At 42.6% G+C, this 17,962-nt stretch overlaps 1 long non-coding RNA gene across 1 annotated transcript; it reads left to right on the plus strand.

The window, feature by feature from the left end:
* The first annotated feature begins 2,721 nt into the window (after nt 1-2,721).
* On the plus strand, nt 2,722-13,546 carry LOC133074765 (uncharacterized). The gene is made up of 3 exons (XR_009697232.1): nt 2,722-2,818; nt 3,644-3,707; nt 13,512-13,546. It is a non-coding gene; the product is annotated as an uncharacterized LOC133074765 (long non-coding RNA).
* The last annotated feature ends 4,416 nt before the right edge of the window (nt 13,547-17,962 follow it).

Raw genomic sequence — 17,962 nt, forward strand, 5'->3', positions numbered from 1 at the left:
AGATCAAAGTTAGATTCCTTTTATGCTAGTGATACTAACCTGTTATTTATTTAATATCAGTGCAATAACCAATAAAATAGATAATTGTGTCCAATGATAAAAATTTATGATGTATCAACTCAAAGTATATTTTGAAATAAGAAACTCTCAGCTGATGCCAGTCATCTTCAGACAGGAAAGTTCTGTTACAAGACCTTTATGTACTTGCATCAGTGGGTGTTCTAGCCGGGGGTGGGGGGGATAGGGGATTGGACATGGCACCAAACGGCATTTCTTTCATTAATTTGTCTAGAAACAGTACAGGTGCAACAATTATGGATTTGGGTACTCAAACAATGGAATTCATTGTTCCACAAATCTGCGGTGTTCCCAGTTCTTCCCATTTACTTTTAGAGTTGTGTATTGTTCCTGGTCTAGAGATAATAGGTAATGAATGGCTCTTCAGCTATGCCTTTTATCAGAATTCCCTGGCTCTATGTTCATGTTGTAAAGAGAAGCGAAAGGTGAGTTGAACAAATTTCATCTCAGAAACCTTGGGCATCCATTCCCTTGGGGCTTCACACATTGGGGTTTGATTAGCTGGGTGAGAATTTCTCTTTTAAATTTTGTAGCCAGCGCTGCTTTAACAGAAGGCTTCACTTATAGCTCTTCTTACACAAACAGGCGATTTGCCTGATGAACCATGTGCAAGGTCAATGAACCCATTCCTTTGGGAGAATAATATCCAAATATCACTTAGCTAGGGTGACCATATAACTCATCTACCAAACTGTGACCCTTTTCAGTATTAAAGAGGAAGCATTACTGAGTCAGAGCAGTAAGTGTAGACCTCAAGCATCCATGGAAAAACAGCATATCTAGTTGCTTTGTCTATTGTGTATCTGGAGCACCGACCTCCTTCTTCCCCCAGAGGAATTTTCCATGAACACTTCTCTGCAAAAAGGGTTAATTCATCTTCTATGCCTCATGAACTTGGTCGGACACAAGATTCTTAAAATCACTCGAATCTATCAGATCATTTTGATTACAGTGGAAAGTTCTGAAACTCCAGGAAATGACCTGATATAAAGTAGATATTAGGTCCACCTTTAAGTCCCTCTGGCACAGCCCTATTCGTGACCTCACAGTCCTGGAGACCCACAGCTCCAGAGCCCTGATGACAAGTCAGTGTGACCAACTCTCCACATGGCTGCATGACAGCAGCTCACTGAGGGCTTGGATCATCCATCTTTTACTAGTTTACAATCCTGATGATGCCCATTTTAGGTTGTTTTCTGTTTGTCTGACCCTCTGGAATCTGCCTCCAAGGATGCAAGGACTCCAAGGTAGCACATCACAGAAAAGTGTCAAATTGTTTAATATTTTGATCCTTTCTCCCTGAGAGAGTAACTATGAGCCAACTTGAGGAAGAACTCAGCCAGTGGAGTGTGGGCCTTCCCCATCACATTGTAGGCCATTCTGTTTTTGAAGAGACAAATGTGTGGCAGACAGACTGCTCATGGCTGCCTTTCCTAGAGTTACACAATCTTGGTCTCAGACCCAGAGGTCAAATCATACAGTCTTGAATTTTTTTGAGGGAGACTTTGTTTAGGAATTTTTCTTCCTGAGAGAATCCTTTGTTTGGAAGTGACCAGAAAGGATGAGTTATTGAACGACTCTTTGGTCATGGTCTGATGGGCAGAGAAAAAACAGTGCTCCTATTACCCACAGACCTTCACGAAGACAAGTGCAATCAGTTGCAGATAATTAAGCTGTTCATAATCCAAATACTGGAGACAAATTTCCTCAGTCTCAAGCCGTGGGCTGGAGAGAATGTGCTTTCCAAACTAAGCTATGGAAAGAAGGGAGGAGATAAGGAAAACTCTTGGCCAATATTTTACATGATTCTCAACCCAAGGAAACCCCAGGCCATCAAAGGGCTTTCTTCTTATGGTGCAGATCTATCCTGAGAGAAATAGCAGAAACTTCACAATATTGAACAGGAGATAATTAAATCATTATTTCCCTGCACTAATTCTGAGTGATGAGTGCCAGGGGTGAGTTTAAAGTGTAACACGGGGTGATATGGTGCAATGCAGTGGGTGATCTTTTTCAGCTGATACTTCAAGCAACAAATAACTCTTTCCATGAAAAGAGACTTAAAATGTTCTTCCCAATACCTCATAGCAGAGAAGACACTGAATAAGGTAGAAAGAAGGCAGGTTAAAAAAAGCTGGGGTTTGAGAGACACAGGGCTAAAGGATCATGCCGCCATTTTATTGACAAGTAGTCAAGCTGTCACTAATCATTTGCAGAGTATGTTGAAAGAATTTTTCATAGGTGTAAATTGGTAAAGTTTTAGTTCTTAAAAAGTGGCAAATGCACATAGAAAGACCATTATGTTTTCTGTGACTAATAAGAGACTTGTAGTAAAAAAACAGCCATCTTAATGCTGAAGGTTTAAAACAATAAGATCTGGGACAGGGAGAAAAGGCTAAAAGATGGTTCCTCTAGTCACGTTTGTTAAAGGTTATCACTAGTTCCTTAATGAACAGGAAGTAGAGATTGTAAATCAGGATCCTTTTTAGTTCATTCCATATAAATATTTATGTATTGTTTGTATCATAATTATTTAATTATTCTCAGATGATTTTATTTTTATCTTCACTGAGGTCCGTGTTAAACTATCAATCCATATATTTCTGTTTTTCTGCACATACCAGATGGAGAAATACAGTCTGATTCTGGTGCTCAGAATATACAAACCTGGATAACTAGTAGTCCTTAGAGAATTGTGAGTGGTATATATTCCGAAGGCATCAGATCCCTGAAATGAAAGGTAATATGCTATCTCCTTTATTCCCAACTATACTCTCCACCCACAAACATTTAAAAATCTGACTCAGGACAGTCATTAGGAAGTTTCTTTATCCCCCCACATTTAAGGGTAGTCAGAATACTAAAAAGACTTGGCAATGTTTACATTAATATAGAGTTTACCTTCAAATTCTTCACATATTCGTTGTTAACCTCATCCTTCTGAGAAGGTCATAAAAGGCATCACAATTCCTATTTGGTAGGAAACTAAGGCTGTGGTGGCATAATGCCTTGTCCAACATCTCATGTCTAGTCAGTAGCAGACCCAAGACCAGAGCTCAGGTCTCTTGACTCTCAGACTTCTCTGCCCATCATGTCACACCACCTACACTGGGGCAAAGGCAAAGCTTCCCCTCTCATTTCTCCCACTGGAAGAAAGAGGCATGCAAAGCTATCATTAGTGTTAGGGAAAGTAGGCGAATTGAATGGCATTTACTGGTAGGCAAGTTAGCTGAGCTTATGAGAAGACCATGAGTCACATGGCATGTTGCTTAGTGAGATTGCAGAGCATTCTAGAAAAAAAAAAAAAAAAAAAGCCAAATTGGCACAAAAAGTTTACTCAGAGGACTAGCAGAGGATAATGGATAATTTCAGATAAACACCAGCAATGAGTGGTGACAGTGAGGAGGAGTAATGTGGGGCAGCACAAAAAAGACTGGAATAGGCTTGAGAAAATCTTGATTTTATTGTGACTACATCACTTATGAGGTCCAAGATCTTGAGCAGAGCATTTAATCTCTCTGTACCTCAGTTTCCTTATATGTTAACCTGCTTATCCTCCTCACAGGGTTCTGTCAGAATCAAATGAGATACTGAACATGATTTTCACAATTCTGAAGTGCTAGATAAAGGTAAGAAATTATAGAGCATTATACATAGTAGTTACTTAACAAACATTTGTTGAACTAAAAAGGCTATTTCAACTGGAATTGATTATCACTATGCATGGTGATTCCTAAGATTGTGTGCCAATAATTATTGCTTTAATGGAAATGGCTAAGTGAATTAACCTGCTGCCAGAATTATGGATCCAATAACATTTTAGAAAATTGTTATTATTCTTCAGCCCTGAAATATCTGGGTATGGAATGCAGTAACAAACATGCAAATTTTGGCCAACAGCCTGGGTGTTTTTGCTACTTGATAAAATTGGAATGCTTGAATACAGTTTTCCATTTGAAAGGCACATTACAAAAATCTACCAAGACAAGTTAAGTATGTGTCTCTGGCAGAGAAATTAAACAAATGTAGAGAGTGAGAAACATCAATGCAATGCTAGCTATTTTAGTGCTCTATTATCACGCACAGAGATTCTTAATGCAGTACAAAAATTTCATGATTATAAATTCCAGTTATATGGCCTGCCTTGTAGGCTCTCGGGGTCGGTGTTGCTAAGAACAGATTAACCTGAATTTTTAAAAAGTTACTAACCAGTCATAATAAACCTCTATTTCATATGTGTATGTATGTACATATATGCATATATATGTATATTACATACATATATGTTAATAAGAAGCAACTACTATAATAAAGAACAATATTGCTCTTCATGTAATCCTGTAATTTCACCAATAGTTAACTGTCCAGAGAACATCTTGTCTGTAAATGGCTTTCTGTGGGTCTTGAATTGCTTTGCTTTTAACCTCTGTGCAGTCCTTTTCTACTTTGCTCTATTGCTTTGTGAAGAAAAAACGAGGTGTCACCAGCCGTTGTTGCCTACTTAAACTAATATTAGGGCCAAATCTCTGGTTTCTTGAAAACTTTCTTGCGTGCATAATCCTCTAGGTATCTCTGCCCATAAAACATACCAAATACTTTTAAGGACAAGTTGACCCTGGCCTAGGGCACTTGTGTGTTTGAGGAGATTGTTTAGTTTCTCCAGGGGCATGGCCAGTGTGTTTTATAATCTAGAAGTGCCTCTCCATCACCCAGCCTGGGTTGGGTTGTTGCAGCCTATCTGGAGGCAAGGCTTTCCGACTGTGAATGGCTCCTGGGTTAAATGGATTCGGCCATTTGGGATGCACTCAACAGTAGTGCTTCCTCTCTCTAAGCCATGGGAGATTCCTTTATCCTGGGCAGTAGCTTTCAAATGCCAGTTAGCACACAAAATGAGAACAATAAAGGCAATTTTGTGAATTTTAAAAATTGGAATAAAATATATGTAACATGAATTTCACCATTTTAACAATTTTAAATGTATAGTTCAATAACATTAAGTACATTCAAATTGTTGTGCAACCATCACCACCATCCATTTCCAGAACTTTTTCATCTTCTCCAACTGAAAGTCCATACCCATTAAATAATAACTCCCCAACCCCAGACCCTGGAATCCATCATTCTACTTTCTGTCTGTATGAACTTGACTACTCTAGGCATCTCATGTAAATAGAATGAAATAGTACTTGTCCTTTTGTGACTGGCTTATTTCACTTAGCACAGTATCCACCAGGTTCATCCATGTTGTAGCATGTGTCAGAATTTTCTTCCTCTTTGAGGCCAAACAATATACCATTATACGGACATACCACATTTTGTTTGTCCATTCCATCAGCAGACATTTGGATTACTTCCGCTTTTTGGTACCATTCGTGAATTATGCTGCTATAAACATGGGTGTGGCAACTTAGTGAGTCTTTCTAAAGTTAAATGTGTTTAAAGATCTGTCCTTCCAATTCTTTCCTCAGTGTTCATCTGTCTTTTTGATGAAATGATGGTGATAACAGTTTCTTTTTCCTTACTTGGTAAAGTGTTGACAACTCTAAGCCAATCTTCTTTAAAAGTTTTTTAATTAAATCTAAAAAATTTAAGTCTGGAAAACATAGAAATTCTTCTCAAATGTGATAGAGCATCAGAATCACCTGGAAAGTTCTGGAAACTATAGTTCTCAGGAGCCTGCACTAAACTGATTGAAACCCAGCCTACAGAGATATTATTTGAAAGCTTCCAAAAATTATTCTAATTTATGACTACTTTGAGGAATTCCTTATGGCTTTCCAGAACTATGTGTCAAGCCAGATATATCATTTTGGTCAGTGGCTACCCCTCCTCCACCACCAAACCTATCATGGGGTGAAATCTACCAAATATTAAGCATGTCCAGGACAAGGAGATTCTGAGCTAGGACTGAGGCTATGTAAAGATTAAATTCCATGGTGCAGTTTTTATTTCCAAATCCAAGTTGAAGTTTGTGTGGTTCCCCCACAGCTGCTTGCACCTGTTCTATTGGGAAAGGAAAGAATCAGTTTCCATGACTTCTCTCCTTCTTCGCAACTCCTCAGAGTTCTTGAACTTGGCCACATCATGCTTCCAAAACTACATTCGACCCAAAGTGTACAATATCCAGCCTCCTTGATTTTGCTCTTTTCTGAAACTAGCCCGGTTTGAGAGGGGTTTGCTTTCATTTACATATTTATTGATTTTCTTTTTCACAACTAAATATCTACAGAATCTACTACATGTCCAGAGGGTCAATAAATCACATAGAGAAGCATGTCAAAAATGATGAAGAAAGTTGTGTACCACAAGAATCTTTTGAGTGCCCTCCATGGGGTGAACACACAATCCATGAGGTGAACACACCATCCACGGGGTGAACACATCCACACTGACTGTTCACCTTCACTGCCTCCTAAATACTAAACATCAGTTGGTGGCATGTGATTAGTGAGAAAGCTCTGAGTTGTGATGTTTTGAGAAAAGCAGCACATTCCTCATTATCCACAAATCCATGGGTATGAGAGAGAGTGTGAGCTCGAGTATTAGCATTTCCACATCCATCTCCCATCCTCTCTGCAACCTCCAGCAAGGCAGTTTGCCTTATTAGTAACGTGTTTGGGATTAACAGCTTTGCTATTGTGTTAGCGTCTCTGTCATTACCCAGGGAGGGAAACTGGCAAGTGCTAAACCAGTTACTAACAGACCTAAAACAGCGCCTGGGATGGAATTCTAACACAGCAACCCACCTCAGAGCCAAAACTTCACCAGCTACAAGCAAGGTGTGTGCACCTTTAATAAAATGAGTTTTATAATTAAGGTAGGGAAATTTTTAAATGTGCTAAAACTCTCATATTGAATTAAAAAGAAACTCCATTCAGATATTTACCAAGTACTGGAATCCCATTTCCATCTGTTCTGGGTTCTTTTCAACACCTCTTCCCTTAGCAGTGCCAAAAGGAGAAAAATTCTAGGTTTGCAGCGTGAATTGTAGGAGAGCCAGCCTGGAGTGCTGTATTGGGAGGGGCTAGACCTTGAAAATGGCTGGAATTATTAAAAGTGTCTGGCAGGCACAAAGAGGACCTATGGGCTCAAGGGGTTGTAAGGCTGACACGCAGCGAGCTGGCTTTCTGCAACCATGATGCTGGCAGAAATCTCTGGCCGGCACAGGGCCCAGTGGAGGAAGCCCAAGAGTAGAAGCTGGGCCAGGTGTGTTTGCACCTCAAGGCCTTTCTGATGGATACCACCATTCTGGGGTCAGCCCCATCCCTGGGTCACTTTCTCCTAAACCACTTTAGACTGAAATTGCAAGCAAGAGACACAGGTGCTAGAGAGAAACTCTCCCATTATTCTGGGCATATACCCAGATTCCCCGTCTTGGTTATCACATGGCTCTGCTCTGGAGTTGCAAAGAATAGAATAATAAGCATTTCCCACTGATAGCCTTCCTCACCCCTCAGTGGTAACCAGTTCTGTGTCACAGAAGTGGAAACTGAGAGTCTAAAAAAAAAAAAGTTCCCTGAACCATTCTGAGGCTAAACTCAAGAATCAAGCAAAGAATTTGCCCTTCATTACTAATTGAAGGTTCCAGTTTCAAATTAGTCTGCCTTCAGCCAAGGTTCTCAGGCCCCTCCCAGCCATCGATGGAATGAATACCAACTGCATGTTGTGACTTCTCATGGTGACGTGGACCTCCCTGCCCCCAGTTTCTTTTCACCACTTTCTCCATGGAGCAACATACCCTCCTATTGTTAGAATGAGGTTTACCTCCAACATCCCCAAGTTCAACACCATAAGGGAACCCCATGACTAGCCTCAAACACCTGTGCCAGTGAAACTGTAATGATGCTGGAGCCATGGTGGTCAGAATGGCGAGAAAAAAGCTGTTCCAGAAGAAGAGAGAAGGGCCAGGCTGGGGACTTGGGAAGCGAACTTTATTCACATCATAATTTTGCCAGAGGCAGGTCCTATTTCTAGTTTCTAGAGCTGGTGACAAACCTTTGTGAACCAGCAATTTCAACACACGGTCTGACAGGATTTTCCTGATTTGTGAGCTTTCTAATCTAAAAAGTCTTGCAAAGCAATAATAACCCAACCCCACCAAGTGACAGATTCAACAGATCACTTTGGTGAAAGGAATAAAAATGTATGAAACGAGGGCTGAACTACAAAGTCTAGGACATTCCATTGCACTTTGGAACCCAGAAGGTATGTCCAGGTATGGGAGGCTTCAGAGTCTATTCAGTTCACAGCCAGACTTGAAGCCAACTTGCCTCCTGGATATACTAGCTCTCGCTCTTTCCACTCTCCCCATCTCTTTTCTGGCAGTGCTTTCCCTTGGGGAAGGGCAAGAGATGGGTAGATGTGGGTCAAATTCACCATAGCCCCTTTGGTTCTTGACACAATGCTCTCCCAGAAGTAATTGCATTCACACTCCCAGCTTTAATTGGCCTCGTTAGTAGGTCCATCTCTGAGCCCCAGAAAGTCATGCTTTACCTATCCTCCCTGCAGTGTAACTATGTGAGAAAATATACATTGATGTCTGTCTAGAAAAGAGGGCTGATTAGAACTGTGAGGTAGACCCAAGGGAACCTGGTACCTGCAGACAGAGATCCTGCAATCAGGAGGCTGTCTGGGCCTTCCCTGGCTGTGTTGCCAAGAGCCTCAGCAGGACTGAAGACTGCTAGTGGGTGTCAGCTGGTCTAAATACCTCTGTGATTCTGAATTATTAGGCGTTGCCCTGGAGGAAGCATCAGCCTTATAAAGGGCCAGAAAGTAAATATTTTAGGTTCTGTGGGCCCTACGGTCTCTACTGTGACTACTCAACTCTGCCACTATGGGGCAGAAGCACCATAGCATCCGTAAATGAACAGGCATGATCGTGTTACAAGAAAACTTTATTTACAAAAACAGACAGTGGAATGGATTTGGTCCCTGAGCTATAGTTTGTTGACCTCTGCCTTTGAAGTTGTTGTCATATAATCTTTGGTTAATTGAGTTCTACAGAAGCATATATGTGCTGTTACTTTCACATTATATATGTATTTGCATTGTGTATTTGTCTATTGGACTCCTTGGTACACATTTAATTCCTCGAGAAGTCTGTAAAATAAACTATCACACACACACACACACACACACACACACTCTCTCTCTCTCTCTTATTTTTTCCTCACAGTCTCTGCTCTTTCCTAGTCTTTGCCAGCTGCTAGGAGACCTTGGGAGCAGGGTCCATCATCCCACGCACAACGTGTATTCATTCATGCCCCTATTAAAAAGGTACCTACTCCAAGAGCTTTCAAAATTTTTAAACTATGACCCATCATAAGAAATACATAAATGTATTTTATATCATGGCCCTGTATGTACATATGATATACACATATCGAGAGAGAGAGAGAGAGAGAGAGATTACAAAACAATATGGATCCTTACTATGTGTGTTGTAGTCTTTTCTTTTTATTATATTCTGTTCTGTTTCATTGATTTAATGGTGACTGTAACCACTCCATTTATGTCCTAACCCACTGCTAGGTGGATTCCTTCAGTTTGAAAACAGTGACCTGCCCTTAGAGTCACACACCCAGCCCCTCCTCAGCACTCACCTACCACGCTCGAGAAGAGAAACCACTTCAGCAAGTCCCTCTGGGGCCAGGAGCCCTAGACAAGTAATGGTCTCAGCCTCCCTAGCTTCACCTTTATAATCCTTGAATATAGATCTCATCAAAATAAAGTCCACCTAGTCTGCCTGCTCAGAATTCAGTTTCAGAGGGAAGACAGCTTCAGCAGATCAGAAACATTACTAAATCACAGGAGGCATGAGTGGAGAAACAGCTAAGTTGAAGCAGCCTGCTCCTTCCTCCCCACACACTGTCCCTCTTCTCCTCCCTCCTCCTCTCTCCCTCCTTCCCCCACCCCCGCTGCTCCCCGCCTCTCTCCCCTCCCAAACTGTACCCAAGGTGTGAAATGCGTTTGGTGAGTAACGGTGTGTATGTTTTCCTGCGTGTGCCCTAGAATCCCCTCAGGTAGATGTGGGCACACTTGAACACTGGCCTTGGCGGGCTCACACACACAGCCGCATCCCAGACACCTCAGACCACAGGGTCTGAGGGCATGTGAGGGTCTCCGCACCCGCGGGGGAGGGAGGGCCTGGCTCTGGTCCCACCAGGGCTTCCACATTCCCACTCCTCTAGGGCTGGAGGCAAGAATGATAAGCGCAAAGGACTGAGAGTTCCACTCAGAGCCTTGAACCCTCCAGGAAGCTGCTCATCCTTCCAGAGGGTTGTATTTCTCCATCTTCCCAGAAAATCATCATCTCACTTCCCTAGCCTCCAGGAGCAGGCCTCCCTGGGCAGCCCTTCATCTTCCACCCGGGAAAAGAAAATGTTTTGACTCTGGGAGGAAGAGGGTAGAGAAGGGAGGGACTCCCCTTGGGCTCCCGGTGACGTCCAGGCCTGGAGGAAGGAAGCCCGTGGGCAGGATGGGTGTCCGTGGAGCACAGCCACAGACACACAGGTTATACTAAAAAATTATTCACTGTTTCTCTGGAATCCAAATTCCACTGAGTGTCCTTTATTTTAAGATTTTGCTAAATCTGACATCCCTATTCTGATGTGCGCAAGGAGAATGGTGGAGGTGGGGCGGGTTTACACCTTGCAGAACAAAGCTGCCGTGTTCCTTTGGGGGCTGGGATGGCATGAACACTGGAGCCATTTCTAAAGGGCTTTGAAGAAATTTCTTGGCAGCATCAACAACATTGCTCTTGCATCTTGCTTGGAAAGACAATCAGAGCCAAGGAATAAATATCATTTGTTTCCCCATCAGATACACTTTCCTGAGTAACCAGTGCTCTGGGGCTAAAGGTGGAAACTGGGACCATTCCAGGCAAGCCTGGCTGTATGAGCATTCTAACCACCAAACTCAGTGTGTCATGGCCTACTATCTTCTGAGCTATCAACTCGTTTAAGACACGAATCTCTGAATAATTCTTTGTTGGACTGAATTGAAAAGCACTTAAGTCCCTCCCCTTCCCCACCATGTCTTGTTCTGGGTTTGTGGGTAGACAGACGTTAATCTGCCCAGATGCAACTGGGTTATAAGCCCATCTTCCTTCAGCCAGGAGGAAGTTTGATGGCTTCTGTATCCGGAAACCGATTTCTGAAGCAAACAAATGCCTCTGAAGAACTGATCATTTTAAATGCATTTTAAAGCAGCACAGCTCTCCATAAGAGCTAAATTGTGTCAACTAACTGGTGGTTCTGAGGACAGAAATACACACCCAAACACCAATAGGCAGGTGCATTAAGCCAAACAACTTGTCTTCTGAAGGGTCAAATGAGGAGCCAGCTTAAGTCAGTGAAATAATGCTTCTTGTTGGACCCCCTCCTTTGGCCCTGATCCCCAGTCATTTCATTGAATGTATCTGATTCTTACCCCCCAAACTGCTTGTTTTGTCTCTATAAACTTAGTGTATTTAGGACCCAGTCTCCATACAGCTCTCCTCTCTGGTAGGGATTTTGAGGAGAAAGTCATCATTGTCCTTTAGTTTTCATCACACTCCATCTCCCTCTGCAGTGGGGACCCCTCCCATGCTGTGGGGCTGACCAGGCTCTTAACACGATGAGATCCCAATAGAGTATTGCCTGCTTCCCTTGTACACACATGGCCTCTTTTCAGTACTCAGACCACATTTCCTTAAGGTTCTCTAAAACCTAGAGGGCCTTGTCATCAGGTACCCAATGGAGTGGGAGAATTTGCCTTTTCTTAATGTTGGTTTGTTAAGATTAACATCCTTTAAGTTCAGTTGGACCACGTTATTGAGCCCATTTCATCTTGGAGGAGTAAGTTGTAAGGAGGGTAAAGTTGCTAAATTTCAAGGTGAAACCCTGAGGGAGGCTGAAGAGAGAGACACCAGGAATGCTGATAAAGGCTGTAATTTAAAAGATATATTCTTACTCCCAGATTTATTCAGGTGTTTTAGCCTTTAAAGATGTTAGAGTCCATGGTGGAAAATTGTGTGCTTTGAAGAAGCCTGAATTTTATAATAATTCCATCATTTTTTCCCCTGGTATAATTCAACTTTTTAAGTAATGTCAGAAGGCACCAGTCATATCATACATTCAGGGTGGTATTAGCAGCTCTTCGTGGCTGAAAAACAAGCCTTTTTTTAGCTAGCCAGAGTTCATTCTATTGAAAATGAGTCTACACTCATCTCCTTGAAGGTTTCCATGGTGATCTTAAAAATCAGAATTAGAAATGCCAGAGTTTAACTAACTAACGTATAAGAGGGAAGGGAGGGGAGAGGGAAAGCCAGACTCAGTGATGGCCAGAGGGGGCATAGAACACCCCTGGGCCAGCTTGGGCCTGAGGACAATCTCACACCTCCTACACAGTCAGAGCCAATACGGGTGGGGGTGGGGATTATTGTTATTGTTGTTGTTTGATCTTGTTTTCTTAATGAATTCATTGCTAACATCGACGGAGGGTATCTTTTTACATAAAAATCCACATCTTTGACTTGTTTCTTTTGAAAATGCAAAAGGTCCATTAACCCCATTCCACACGGCGACAATATTTTGGCACTGAGTAGAGGCTGCTTCTTTTAAATAGAGAATTTAAATAACTCCTTTTGCTGTACACTGCCTGAAGCTATTTGTTGTCCGCAGTATCAGGCTTGCCTGAATCCCTTCCACTCTGTATTATTTCTTAATGTCAAATCCAAATACCAGCTGCCAGTTATCACCATGCTTGAGCTGGTGGTTTTCTTATACTCAGAAGCTTTAGTCATTTCTGTTCCCTGCCTGGTATCTGTGAGCATTTAAGGTTTCCATCCTTAGTGCAGGGTGATTAGATTTTTTCCCAAATATCTGGCTCAGGTATGCCTGAAATTCTGCCACAGTTACTCGTCTCGTTTGGTTAGCTAGTTCCTCATGTGATCCTCCATTAAAATCACCAGGAACACGTCTGAGAAGGGGAATGTAGTATTACTTCCCTAACATTTCATTAGTAAGGATTTAATCAGATCACTCTGCCTACTTGTATCCAAAAAGAAGTATCTCTCCCATGAGGAATGGGATTGGATGGCAGTGTACCAGGCAGGATTTCCAGAACAGCCCAGGGAGTGATCCTGCATCTGTTTTTAAGGAACGTGTCTCCACATAAATGCTGCAGGCGACAGACCTGGAGCACAGGGTGGAATCAGTACCACTTGTAGCCCGGGAGGTGTAAAAGTGCTAGCTTTGGGGGACCCCAAAGAAAAACAGACCTTGCAATATTCAGAACAGATGAGAGGTAGGCACAGAGAATGGACCCATAGAGATCCAAACATCAGCTTTTTCCTGATTCAAGGTGGATTACAGAATGTGGCTTTGGTGGAGGCTAAATGGGCTTTCTAACACTCTGCTGAATTGAATCTGACCTCCTCTCCTAAATTACAGGTCTCACCTCCAGGGGCACACCCCTTACTCATGGCCCTGAAGAGATAGATGCATCCTTCTGCAGACGGGTGAGTCCAGAGAAAGGAAAAGAGGGCCCTGAGCCATGTATGCCCACTTTTTCTTCCCAACTCACAGTCAATTTACCACTCCATTGGGAGTGGGGTCAGGGGTGGTCAGTAATGAGGAGTGAGAGGAAAACTCACAGGGTGAGTCTTTCTGGAATCCCACTCATGGATTTACTAGACTGGGGAATAAGTGTTCCCTCCAACAATAATCTGCAGGCTGACTCGTGCTGGGCCTACAGAAATACAGTCTTTTCCATCTGAACAGATGGAAGCATTTCCTCTTGGCAAGTGGAAGCCCAGGGCTCTGGCCCAAATAGGGTTCTAGAAGAGGGAGAGCAGGCACGTGGCGCCAAGGGATTAAGAAATTCCAGATAGACAGGGCCGGCTAGGGGAAAAAATTGAACATCCAGTATCTCAATGGGAACAGTAAGAAGGATCCAGAGGGTTCTGGAGAACAAGGAGGAGCAGGAGCCTTTCACTTGAGTTACTTGAAAAAACTTCTTGTTGGGAAACTGCAGTATCTCCTCTGAGGCGCCGTAAAGAGGATTTGGACAATATTTGTTTCTATTACCCCCGTAATTGGCATAGTACTCTATTTTATACCTAATAGGCACTCACTAAAATGTTCAGTAGATTGAATTAAAGAGAATCGTCTGAAGATTACCACAGTTAGGAGAGGTGTACCAAAAAATAATAATCCACTGGCTTAACCCGCTAAGGAATGTTTGCATTTTAAAAGAGGACTTTGTTATATCAAATTAATCTGCAAGTGATGGAATATACAGAACATGTTTGGACCAGAAGCTCTTGGGGGAGGCTCTAATTTCTCCACAACATGCAGACTCCTCCCCAAAAGTCCAAGGGTAGCAATTTAGTACTGCAATTAGTCAAGTCCCTGCCACAGTCTGAATTTTATGGTTTCTTCTAGGGAGTACTAGTCTTTCTCTTATTTTTGCCATTGGTCTGAATATAAACATCTCTAGTTCTCATTAGCAGTTAGAAATACATATTTATGACAGTGGTTTCCACCTGAAGGATTTATTAGAAAATTTAATGTTTGCTATAGTGATAGAGACAAAAAGTAGAGCCCATTGCCACCCAAAAGTCCAAATCGCCTTACATAAATTATGGAATCCATAATAACTACTTTATATGGCAATTGTAAAGCCAATGGAATGTGATGCAGTAAGGATGGATTTCGTATTTATTTTGCTTTTTGTATCAAGTAGGTGGAGAGTTGCTGATGTCAGGAAAGTCCCTAATTGAGAATCACAGCGCAGGGGTTCTGATAAATGACAACTGTCTCACCAGGACCAATGACCACACGGGTTCCCACTTCATGACCAGGGTCACTGGGGAGACATTTCTCATTGGATCAGCTTATCATAAATATTAGATTTCAGCCTTTGAGCATATATTGCTGGTTTTCAGTTACTTGTAGCTTTAGAACATCTGCTTTTTCATGGCAAAAAAAAAAAGTAATGAAGACGAGGAAAGAAGAAAAGAAAGAAATCTCTTAAGGAGGTGTTTAAAAGCTGAGCTGATAGATTTGGCAATTCTCATTTGTGGCAGGAATAACAGGCATCATGGGGCAGTGTGACTTTGATATTAAAGAATATACGCTTTAATATTATTAAATACATCATAGCAGATTTTATAGCAAACTTCATAATAAAGTTCGATGTTTCAGTACCAAAAAGGCACACACATTGCTTTAATGGTGTCTACATGTTGTGGGTTGTAACGGCCTGTTATGACATCATCTGTTAGGCATTTACTATGAATGCTTGGGGAGGGGGGTTCAAACAAGCTCCTTCTAATAAGATGCCACGGAGTGTAACTATATCTAATGACAATTGGTCAATTATGAATAAAGCATTTTCAAAGAGAACCGTTGCGTTAAGCTCTATTAAAGCATTAATGGGGCTTAGCAAGAAGTCTCCATTTCTTGCCTGCTGTTCTCTCATCTGAAAAGCTGCGCTCCTATGTGACTCTGCCCAGCTCCCAGGCTCTGCTCAGTTCAGCAGGCAACTGGGGATCATTTGGGCTGCAGACAAGCTTTTCTTAACAACAGAACCAGCTTTGGGGTCGATGCTTGAGGCCTAGTGCAATTCAGATGGGCTGTAAGTTTTTAAGCTCCTTCCTGCCTGATCCACTGTGTTTGTCTCTGCTTTTGCATTCCATGGGAAACATCTGATAGAAATGGAATCCACTGATCTGACTTTCTGAAAAGAAAAATTACTTGGCTGGTGACAGACAAGTTGGCTGCCTTCAGGAAAAGTATTTTCTCTAATTCTGGAGATGGCGTGGGGTCTCAAACCTGCAGCCACTGGGTATAAGCCAACCCACAGATTTGTTCTGTTCGACAGGTGCTGTGCTAAAAAGACATGAATTTGAGTGCCTTTAGGTGGGGCATGCCCTCTCTGGTTTAAAGCGATCGTCACAGTTTCCTATTGCTATAGATCTAGCACATCCCATATTACCTGCCACCCGCCAGGCCTTTAAAAAATTGAGAATCGTGAGCCCTGGTGGCACACAGTTTATGGTTCTTTTCTGCTCCCTGCACCCTCAGTTTGACTTGATGTCTCTCACTGACACCTCCCACAGCTGGGCCTTGTTCTTCACAAAGAGTTTCTGGTGAAACCAGAGTCATGAAGACTGGATTAAGAGCAAAGTCCAAGGAATCCCAGAATCTAAGACTTCTCAAGAAAACTTAAAGATTTGGGATACTCCAACCCCAGATAAGCAACCTGAGACACAGAGAGGGGAAATGCCTTGGTAAGGTCAGCCCCAGATGGGAGAGAGCAGAGACTGAAAGTCGGTCTTTTCACTTCCCATCTTGATGTGCTGCACCCACCACTCGACACAGCTGGCCTGAATGACGTCTCCTTTACAGGGTCCTTCCCCACATTCCCAGAAAGTGTGTCTTTTCCAAAGTCACCATCCACACACACAGGATGGCACCAGCTGTGCAGCCACACCCCTCCTACACTGTACTAGTGTGTCTGTGAGATGAAAGTCAAGGCCCATGTGTTCACAAAAGCCTCCTAAGTCTCAAAGAGAAGTGCTTCTCCACCGATGCCAGAGAACTTGGGACGGGAGACAGATGATGGTTTAAAACAAATCCTGGGAGTCAATTTTGCAGACAGCTCAGGTCATTTGAGTCCCAGGCCCTTCTTTGTGTAGAGCACAGTGAAACTTTCCTTCAGAGCTGGCCTTGGGAGTAAGCAGAGTGGTGTGCACTCTTTAAGGTACTTTGAGTCACCGCAGGACGGCTTCCTTCAGCCAGAGATCACCTTGTAGCTAAACCCTCCCATCTTGATCAAGAAGTATCTGAAATTCAACCATTAATTCATTCATATGAACTAAATATTGCCCCCCTTTAAGCACTGTGCTTTGTGAAAAGATTCCTGGAAGAGGAGGGCTTCTGGATTGGCTGGTTTGATGAGCTTTCCTCATGACTGGAAGGGACTGGGGGCAGGGAGGACCCTGAGCATTAGTGAGAGTTGGGAAAGCAGGTGAAGGAAGTGTTGGGGGAGAGACATTGGCTAATAGCAGTGGCAGTGAAGGAATCACCGAAGGAGATCTCCTAAAGAAACTGGTGGCATCATCTAACCCCAGGAGCATCTGTGGGCAAGACTGATGATCAGGGCCACTGAACCTTCCCTATCAGCAGTTGGCTGTGGCCTCTAGCTCAATACCTTTGAAATTCTCTGCCCCCAACTCCTGCAAAGGTCTTTAGCACATACTTCTAGCAAGCTGGAAGAAAGTACTAGCTCAGTGGCTGGCACATGGACTCAGTAAGTATTTGTAAAAGAAATGAATCAAATGTTTGTAGTGTGTACCTGTGCAGCCATCTCTAGCAATAAAGCATTCTAGCCTGGTCACTAGAGCACTTGACCAAAGCTTTGGTGCCTGTGAAACAGGTTCTTAGTCCCGGAGATATGGTGTGGGATGGACCTGAAATCAAAAGATCATCAGATTCCTCGTCTGTCAAATAGCAACAAAAATAATCCACAGCCTACCTATATCAGAGAGATGCTATTTGATTGTGAAATGAGAGGTTGTGTGTAAGAGCTGACAACTTAGAAGTATTATCCACATAGAAAAAACGTATTATTTTTTCTTTTCTTGTCTGCACTTTGTGGGATTATAGGTGGTTAAAGACTTTTTTCTTCTCACTTTGGGTAGAACAGGGGTTAGTTCTTAGCTCGTGCATTTGAACATCCCTGGTACATATCACTCAGAAGTCAGATGGGATTCCCAAGAGTAATTGAAAGGGAGAGCAGGTTATTCAGCAGAGTTGGAGTAATGTCATAGGTGGAGGTTGGAGTGAGAGGCAATTTTTTAGTTAACTGGGGAACTTGGAGAGGTCACAGAGGGCTG

Source organism: Eubalaena glacialis, chromosome 14, assembly GCF_028564815.1.
Source record: "Eubalaena glacialis isolate mEubGla1 chromosome 14, mEubGla1.1.hap2.+ XY, whole genome shotgun sequence".
NCBI classification, from domain to species: domain Eukaryota; kingdom Metazoa; phylum Chordata; class Mammalia; order Artiodactyla; family Balaenidae; genus Eubalaena; species Eubalaena glacialis.